Below are 9,312 nucleotides of genomic sequence, written 5' to 3'. Positions count from 1 at the left end.
GGGGTTTAATAAAAATTTAAATCCTGCCGTGATTCCAACTAGAAATGTGCAGGGATGGGGAAGAGAAAGGCTCCGAGGCACTCTGGTGATGAATTCTGTAGGTGAGCAAACAATTTCATCTCCTAATTACAGTCATAAAGCAAAAATCCCTCCCGAATCCCAAATTCCTCCTCTGGCGTTTTCCCTTCTCCTTTCAAGGCCCTTTTCCCTGATGAAGGAGCTGCTTAATTAGGAATTAACGGGGCTGTTGGAGTAATTGGGAGCTGGAATGGGCTAGGAGAGGTTCATTAGTGCGGTGATGGGTAATTAGCAGTTCCGTGGCTGCGGGAATTTTTGTTTTGGGGGGGTTCTCCAAAGGCCTTGGGGTGAGGAAAAAGCCGGGAGCAGAGCAGGGAATTGCTGTGGATGCCATGGGACCGGGATGGGACATTTTCCATTGGCATCCCAAACTCCAGGCAAGAATCCAAGCCTTGAACAGGCACCTCTGGGTGCTGCAGCTCAGGGATGAGCAGGGAGAGGGAAAAGAGGGAGGAAAAGCAGGAAAAATAATTTAAATCCCCTTTGCAGCAGCTGTGGGAGCATCTCCAGCTCCGTGGTCCCTGCAGTGCCCCCAGGACCCCGCGGCATTCCCGGCAGAGCCTCTCCAGGGTTTATTTATCCCCGAGCAGTGACAGCGCTGCCGCTCCTCTCCCTATATTTAGCCCTTGAATGGAGAGAGATTTCACAGACGCCTGACTCTGCCTTGTGCTCCAAAGTCACTCAGTGTTTCCATGAGAAACCCGGGGGGGTCCAATCCGGAGCTCGGTGACAAAATCCTTCCCAAAATCTTTCCCAAAAATCCTCCCCAAAAATCCTTCCCCAAATTCCTTCCTCAAAATCCTTCCCAAAATCTTTCCCCAAAATCCTTCCCAAAAATCCTCCCCAAAATCCTTCCCAAAATCCTTCCCAAAATCCTTCCCCAAAAATCCTTCCCAAAATCCTTCCCAAAATCTTTCCCAAAATCCTTCCCCAAATCCTTCCCCGTGTATTGCAGCAGTGCAGGATTTACCCCATCCGCCCCCTCCGGGGATGAGATCAGGATCTGGCCCCAGGTTTTGATGGGTTTGTAACTTGGCTGATACAACTCGGCTGATTTAATTCATTTTTCGGGCTAAAAAACTCCACCTACAAGTTCCCAGCCTGGGAGGCATTAAAAGCAAATTAATCCAAATATTAGAGGCTGGGTTTAAAGGGAAATCATCAGGGAAGACAGATTTTTTTTTTCTTTTTTCTTTCTTTTATTTTTAGGGAAGAGCCTGGGGGAGAAATTTTCTGTTTTGGGGTTATTTATTTATTTTATTTAAACCGTGGTGCTGCTGGGTCTCCTCGAGGCCTGGCACTGCCCACTGCTCTGCTTCACATCCAGAACAGCCAGAAAAGTGCTGGGAGAAGGAAAGAGGTGGCAAAAATTGGGATGGTAGCCGAGATTCCCATGGGGATTTAGGGCCTTGATGGAGAATTTGGGTGCTGCTGGTCACTGGGGGGGTTTGGGTGGTTTTTCCACAAAATGGGAAGGGAGAGGCCTTTGGGATGTGGTGGGGATCCAGAGGAGCCTGCAACAGGTGCTGGGTGCAAGGAATGAGAGGAATTCACCCAGGAATTCACCCAGGAATCCGTCTCTGAATCCATCTGGGAATCCATCCAGGAATCAATCTGGGAATCCACTCAGGAACCCATCTAGGAATCTCTTCAGGAATCCACCCAAGAATCCCTCCTGCACCCAGGACAAAGCTCCTGGCTGGATCCCAGCTGGGAAAGGGGATTTGGCCCCTGCATCCACGGCCAGAGCCATGGAAAAAAGGGAATAAATCCCAATCCAGCCGTGATCTGAGGAGGATGAGGAGGACAAAGGCTCAGCACGGCCCTGCAGGGACTCCCAGTGGGATCCAGAATCTCCCTCGGAGCTTTCCTGTGAGCTCCTGACAAGAGCCAAACCAGCCTGTCCCTGTTGTCACCCCAAATCCAGCCTGTCCCCAGCGCCACCCCTGTGCTCTGGGCTTGTCTCCTTCCCCTCCCTGCTCCGTGCGCAGTGTGGGGACACCTCTGTCACCACCCCGGGGGTGGCCAAGCCACCAGGAGGAGCAGGCGGCCTGTGGCTGAAGGGGGTGGAGCAGGAGGGAAGCAGAGACACACACAGAGGGTCCCGAAATATTCTGCGAAGGAATTTGTCCCATCTGCAGCGTGTGGGGACAGCTCGGTGCTGGCTTGGAGGTGACACTTCTGCTCCTGCCAGGATTTTCCCTTTTTCCTCCATGTGCTTCTCCTTAAATGTGGCCTGGAAGAAGCTCTGGGGCTGTTCATGGTTCTGTTCAGGAATCACTACACAAGAATCACATTTCCCACACGAATTTTGGCTGCTCCCTCCCGCAGCCACTGCCCCGGGTGGAAAATCTGCTTTTTCCCCCATTTCAACCCAAACCCAGGAGCCTGAGGAGGCTTCAAATTCCCAGCATAGCCGAGCTGCCCTGCTCACACGGCTTCCCTGAGGAAGGCTGATTTCCTTCCAGGAGCCAGAATCCAGATGGTCAGAGATTCCTTCCAAGCTCCCAGAACCTGTTGGAAAAGGCCATTATGTCTCAATAGCAGTTTTGCATTGGAAGTGGTGCCTGCCAGCTGCTCCAACACCTCTTTTCCAAGCTGTTCCATGCTCATGGAGAACCAGTCTGGTCAGGGCTGGCAGATTTTGGTGGAGGAATAAAATCCCTGGGTTTATTCCCATTTTTTTTTTGTGTCAGACCAATATGGAGCGGTTCAATGGAAGAGGCCTGAGTTTGGTTTTTGAGACTCGTTTGTCCTTGTCATGAGAATCACCAGCCCTGAAATATTTTATTTTCAGTAGGAATATTTTATTTTATTTTTAGTAAGAATAACCCTGTGAACTCCCAAGGAGGAATTGAGGAGGAATTCCAAGCCCAGGGCATTTTCCTCTTCCCAAAGCAAAGCCTGGGGCCAGGTTGTGCTCCAAAGGATGCGGAGATGGAATTAAATCCAACATGGGCAACTCTGATTTCACTCAAGTGACTCCAAACAACATCCCTTGCTCCAAAACAACCCCTGGATCAGCTCAGCTGAGTGGGAAAATCCATCCTGGTCATCTGAGGGAGGGATTTTGCTGAAAAATGTTATGGAAATTAATTGCCAGGCTTGGCCTCCACATCCAGGCCCAGCTCAGGCCTATGCAGCACCTCAGGGCCTGGAGGCCTTGGGGTGTGGAATTATGGAGGTTCAGGCCCTCAAGGGGGTAAAAAACCCTTGGGAGCGCTAATGAGGGGTTAATGATGGGCTAATTAGGGGCTGTGGCCGTTCCACTGGTTTAACTGGAAGAGGAATGGCCAAACTGGGCCTAGGGAGGGGATTATTACAAGCGCCCCCTCCCAGCCCTGCTGGGCCCGAGGCCACCTCGTGTGGCAGCAGGGCCGGAGCTTTTCCTGCTTTGGGAAGGATTCCATGAGGGATTTTATCCGGGTTTCTTTAAAAAAAGGGGTGAGGGTGGGATTTGGGACAGGGGCGTTGGTCATGCTGGACCCTGGTGCCTCTCAGGGTGATGGCGGCCCATGTGGGGACAGGGTGGGTCAGATCAGAGGATCAACCCCAAAACCTCTAAAACCCCACAAAAAGCCCCAATTTTGCCACAGGTCACAAAGTTCCTTCTGCCTCCCCCACGCCCAGAGTGGGGAGAGGGTTGGGCATGAGGGTACCCTCCCTTTTTGGGGTGCCCACATTATCCGGGGGGTCCCCACATTATTTTGGGTCGCACCCCCTGCTTTGCCTGTGGTGTCCTCTCAGTTTGGGGTACAAATATTCTCTCGTCTTAGGATCCCCAAACTTTCTGGGGGTGCATCCTCCCCACTCTTCCCAGGGGATCCCCACATTGCCTGGGGATGCAAGTACAGGGCTGCTGGGGGGGTCCCCAAATTGGCCAGGGGTGCCCTCACTCTTTCTGGGGGCGCACCCATTGCCCTGTCCAGTGTGTCTCTATATTGCCTGGGGGTCCCCATATTGCCCGGGGGTGTCCCCACATTACCCAGGGCTGTCCCCACCCTTTCCAGCCGCGCACCCCCCACTCTGCCCATGGGATCCTGCCCCATTTTGGGGTGCCCCCGCCCCGCTGTCCCCCCTGGCCGTGCCCTTCACCCCGTTCCTTTGCCCGTCCCCCTTAAGCAGCCGTCGGGGCGTGCAGCCACCTTAAGGGAGCCCCTCCCCCGGCGGGCTGGGACGAGCCCTCCCCCTCCCTGCCCGCCGTCCCCTCCCTCGCCGGCCCGGCCCCGCACGGCCCCGCACGGCACGGGGGTTGCCATGACAAGCGTTTTCTCCCGTTAGCTCCGGGACCGCTCCCCCTCCATCCCATGGCCAGTCGCGGGGGCTCCGCCGCCAGCCGGGCGCCGTGGGACCGGAGCCGGTGAGTGCGCGCTGCGGGGGGACCCAGCCAGCGGGGTACGAGGGTCCCCAGGGGGGTTTGGAGGTGTTGGGGACGCTGCGGGGACACTGGGAGTGGCGTGGGGGGGGGTTCTTTGTCGGAGCGGGGGGCGCGGGTGGGTGGGAGCATCGCTGTCCCCGCTGTGCCGGGCGGGTGGGGCGCGGGCAGCGGGGATTTCACCGCCTCGCTCCGTCCCGGTGCATCAGGTGGGATGGGGGAGACTCGGTTTGGGGTCCTGCATCATGGGGGGGCTCGGTGTGGGACCCCCCCCCGACCCCAACCCCAGTGTGGGAGTGGTGGGGTGATGGGGTGAGCGCGGTCCGGCCGTTCTGGGGCGTGGGCGGCTGCGGGGCGTGCAGCCCCCAAACACCTTGTGGGGGGCAAGCCCGGCAGCCCCCCGGTGTTTGGGGCGGGGGAGGACGCTCCGGTCGGATCCTACAACTTGTTGCCCGCCCTTGAGGCGGCTGGTGGGGGGCGCGGGGGTTCCCGGTCGCGCGTGTTGCTGGATTTTTTGGGAGGCAGCGAGTTGTGGCATTGCGGGGAGGAGGAGGATGAGGATGATGGAGGAAGGAAGAGGCGGGGGAAGGGGAGGGGGGCTTGCGGCAGCCCAAGGACAGAGCGGGGAAGGTGCTGCGTGGGTGAGTTTGGGGTGTTTTTTCCCCACCTGTGGGGTAGAAAAGGGGAAAAACCTTTCCCCACCCTGCCAGGAGTGGGGTGACTCGGGTGGGGGGCGGTGGGGTGCGGTGGGGAGGGTGGGATGCGGTGGGGAGGTGCGTGGGGGTTGCCCACGCCACGGCTGGGCACGTCCCCCTCCTGCCTGCACCAATCCAGCTGGGCAGAGCCACGGCAGAGAAAACAGGAGTGGGGAGGCGGAAAATAAATTAAAAAATAAATCGGGAAATCTATTGGAAGCCCGGCCAGGCTCTGGCCTCGTCCGCCTCCTCCTGCCTGTGCCCTCAGCGCTCTCCCTGCATCCCAGCCCCGGCTCCGGAGCCTCTCAGCATCCCCGGCCTGGCTCGGTGGGTCCGTGCCCCCCGTGGGCTGCCCGGCGGCGGGGGCGGGGGGGCTGTGCGGAGCTGGGTGGTCCCTCCCTGCTTCGCCAGAGGCGAGTGGAGATGTTGGGAGGGGAGGAGGGACAATAGGTTATTGTGCTCTTATCTCTGGAGACCTGAGCTTGGGTGGGGGTTTGCATTGCGAAGCCCAAACCAGTGCAGCCAGTTTCTGCCCGTGGCCGTGGACCGGGCAGCCCTGGACGTGGGTGGACGGGCAGGAGCAGAGGGCAGCGAGCTGGGGTGGAGGTGAGTGCTCGGAGCTCGCCAAGGGCACCCAGAGCCGTCCTGGGGCCGGGGGGACCCCGAGCTGAGCCCCCCACCCCAAACCCCCGGGGCTGCGTGGGCAAGGCAGGGGCTGCACTGCGCCCCGCCTGCCTCCAGACACTGCCCTCAATCTTTCGCTTCTCTGAGCACTGAAACGCACCTAAATTATTAAATCATGAGCGAGAGAGGCTGACGCCCCCGCGCTCCGCCAGCCCCACCCCGCCGCGCCCCGGGGATCCCTGCCCGGCCCTGGGCTTCCCTCCCCGGCTGCCCCCTCGGGTGACCCCCCTAGAACGCTCCCCACGGCTCTGGGGGGCTGCAGGTGCCCCTCGCATCTGAGGGGTGCAGGACCTTCCTCAGTGATGGGCGCTGGGTGGGCTTGGAGGCCAAATTTCACCCTGGGGCTGGGCTGGATGGCCTCGGGTGCGGGGATGGCCGTGGCACGGGGAAGGTGCGGGGATGGGGCAGGTGGAGCTGGGAAGCGCCCAGGGCAGGAGGCGGCAGCGCTTCCCCATTCCTGATTCCTGCCCTGGCACCGCGCATTCCCCGCGGGCTCCGGCCCCGTCCCGCCCTGGCCGCCGGCGGGGCCGCGGCTGCCGCTCCCCGTCCGAGCCCCGGCTCCTTCCCCGCTTCCTTCCCGCCTGGAAAAGCGCTGGGAAGTGCTGCGAGCGCTGCAGGTAGAGAGGAGGTTTGAGAGGGCGCAGGCTGTTGTTGGGTGTTGGTTTCTTTTTTTATTTTTTTTTCTTTCTCCTTTTTTTTTTTTTTTTTTTTTTCCCGCTGGCGATGATGACGGAGGGAATTCCCTGCGCTGCCGGCTCGCCGCTCGCGTGCCGTGGGTCCGCATCTCTTTCCCGGGGGAATCTGTCGCTGTCACCCGAGCCTTGCGGGAGCCTCCGGAGCCGCCGTGCCCCAGCCCCCGGGCACAGGCCGGGCAGGGCGGGGGCAGCCCAAGGGTGGCACAGGTCCTGGGGCAGGATGAGTAAGAGCAGGGAGGGACGGCTGCTCCTCTCCACTATTGTTTAGCAGTCGAAAGCGCCGGGGTGGAGCTGAGCCTGGAGTTTCCCCTTGTCCCCAAGCCCTGGGAGTCCGGCCCGCTCCTTCCCCGCCCGCTCCTCGCCGGGGCCGCGCCTTCTCCGCGCGTTCCCCGCTCCTCTCTCGGGTTATGTGGTTTGGGGGTTTTTTTCCTCCCATTTTCCTGTTTCTCCTCCCTGCTAGGCCACGAGCGGAGTTTTCCCGCAGTGGCCACACGCGCGGGTTGGAGCCTGCGGGGATTTGGGCACCCAAATCCCTGCGGTGGTGGGGAGGACTCGCAGCCTCCGCCCGTTTGCTGCTGCTGCTGCTGCTGCTGCTCCCCGTGCAGGGCCCGGCCGAGGGCTGGCAGCTCCGGCTTCCTCCTCGCCCACGGCTCCTCCCCGCCGGGCACGGCTGCGCCCTGCTGGGAAAGGAGCCGGCGGAAAACCTGCGGGGAGAGCCCGGGGATCCCGCTGGGCTCCGGGAGAGGCTGGGCAGGGACAGCGAGCCCGGCTGGGAGGCGCGGGGTGAGCGTGGAAATGGGTGCGGGTCCTTTTGGAGGTGACCGATGGTCAGTGTGGCCGTGGCAATGGGATGCAGGTCCTTTGGGAGGTGACCGATGGTCAGTGTGACCATGGCAATGGGATGCAGGTCTTGGATGGGAAGTGACCAGTGGTCAGTGTGGCCGTGGCAATGGGATGCAGGTCTTGGATGGGAAGTGACCCATGCTCCATATGACCATGGCAATAGGAGGTGACCAGTGCTCGGTGTGACCATGGCAATGGGATGCAGATCCTTAGATGGGAAGTGACCCATGCTCCATATGACCATGGCAGTGGGAGGTGACCAGTGCTCGGTGTGACCATGGCAGTGGAAGTGACCAGAGTGGCCAGTTCTCAGTGTGACCATGGTGATGGATGCAGGCCCTTCGATGAGAAGTGGCCACAAGTGGTGCCACTTCCCCGCTGTCCCCCATGTCCTGTGGCCTGCTGAGACCTCCCAGATGCAGGGATGCTGCAGCATTCCCAGTTAGGAATGGCTGTTCTCACACACTGGAGTGGATCTGGTGTGCAGAGCTGGGAATTTGAACCCATCCCTGTCCCCCTCGTGTTGCGCTGGGTGGGAACGGGGATCCTATGAGTGGTGATGGGGCTGGAGATGCTCCTGGCAAAGGTGGCAGGGCTGTCCCCAACCTCCGTCCTCTCCACATTGGTGCAGGCAAAGGTGACCAGCTGGGGGACAGGGACAGGCAGGTGACAGGATCCTGCACAGCCCAGTGCTTTTCCAGTGGAAGCCACTGTTTCTCCCAGTGACACTGGGACAGGGAGTGTGTTTTGGGGTGCAGGGCCAGCCTTGGGGTCCCTGGGAGCAGTGGGGTGACAGCCACAATCCCTGTCACCTCCTACCGGCGCCGAGGCCGGGCTAATGAACCCTGTGACTTTGATGTTTTAATTAGTTGCTTTTGGCTTTAATGCACGGGGATAATAGAGTTTCTATGGACTTATAAACCCTTCCCCTCTGCTGGATCATTAGGAAAAGTGAAAAACCACACGAGGGAAGCCTGGGTAGGGACAGGAGGGAAGCTGGAGCCCTGTGGAGTGCATGACACCCGCTGGGGTGTCACCCACCCAGCTGGTGACTCTTTTAAACCGCTAATTAAGCACCTTAAATCCTGGGAGAGCTCTCTGTGAGTAAGAGCTGAGTTCAGAGTCCTCCTGCCTTTGTGAGCTTCTGGGAGGGGTCTCAGATTTGAACGTGGGAAGCTGATGCACAGCCAGGCCCCTGGAATCAGGGATTGGGGTTGTGGGGTTCCCTGTTGGGGCTGGGGGGTGACCAGGCCACTGTGGCCCAGGCTGGTGGCAAGGGACATGGGGACCTTCATGGGGTGCTCCTGGGCAGCTCCCTGGGATTTCTGGATCATGGCAACAAGTCCTACATGGGGACCTAAATAGGGACCAGGAGGGTGCAGGCTGGGGAGGGGACACACAGCTGTGACACCAGCAGCCCTCTGCTCAAATCCTGCAGCTTCAGAGCAAATGGGATCGATCATCCATTGTGGGATTGATCATCATGGGATCAATCATCCATTGTGGGATTGCTCATCCATTGTGGGATCGATCATCCATTGCCCAGTGCCAATGGGAGAGCTCCTGGCCTTGGGAATCCCTCCCTTCCCTGCAGCATCAGGTGCTGTGGCAGCCCCCGGGCCACACCAGGGCCACACTCCAGGGACTGGGCCACACCAGTGCCACACCAGTGCCACAGTGTGGGTATTGGGCCACACCAGTGCCACACTGCAAGGACCAGGCCACACCAGTGTCACTGAGCAGGGACCGGGCCACACCAGTGCTACAGTGCAGGGACTGGGCCACGCCAGGGCCGCACTGCAAGGACCAGGCCACACCAGTGCCACACCAGTGCCACACTGCAGGGACTAGGCCACACTAGTGCCACACTGCAAGGACCAGGCCACACCAGTGCCACAGTGTGGGTATTGGGCCACACCAGTGCCACACCAGTGCTACAGTG

General features: G+C 59.6%; 1 protein-coding gene across 3 annotated transcripts in view; it reads left to right on the top strand.

The window, feature by feature from the left end:
• Window positions 1–4,285: 4,285 nt before the first annotated feature.
• The window catches only part of ATP2B4 (ATPase plasma membrane Ca2+ transporting 4), a 62,562-nt gene continuing 57,535 nt past the window's right edge, over window positions 4,286–9,312 (top strand). Inside the window, exon 1 of one of the 3 annotated variants that reach the window (XM_058039906.1) lies at window positions 4,286–4,438. The gene's annotated coding sequence lies outside the window, so the exon portion shown is untranslated. Of the gene's footprint in view, window positions 4,439–5,393; window positions 5,476–9,312 lie in introns of those variants that run through there. The other 2 variants (XM_058039904.1, XM_058039905.1) reach the window with 2 other exon arrangements.

This window comes from Melospiza georgiana, chromosome 23, assembly GCF_028018845.1.
Source record: "Melospiza georgiana isolate bMelGeo1 chromosome 23, bMelGeo1.pri, whole genome shotgun sequence".
Classification (NCBI taxonomy): domain Eukaryota; kingdom Metazoa; phylum Chordata; class Aves; order Passeriformes; family Passerellidae; genus Melospiza; species Melospiza georgiana.
Note: the sequence above shows the minus strand (reverse complement) of the source record. Positions and strands in the feature narration are given on the sequence as shown.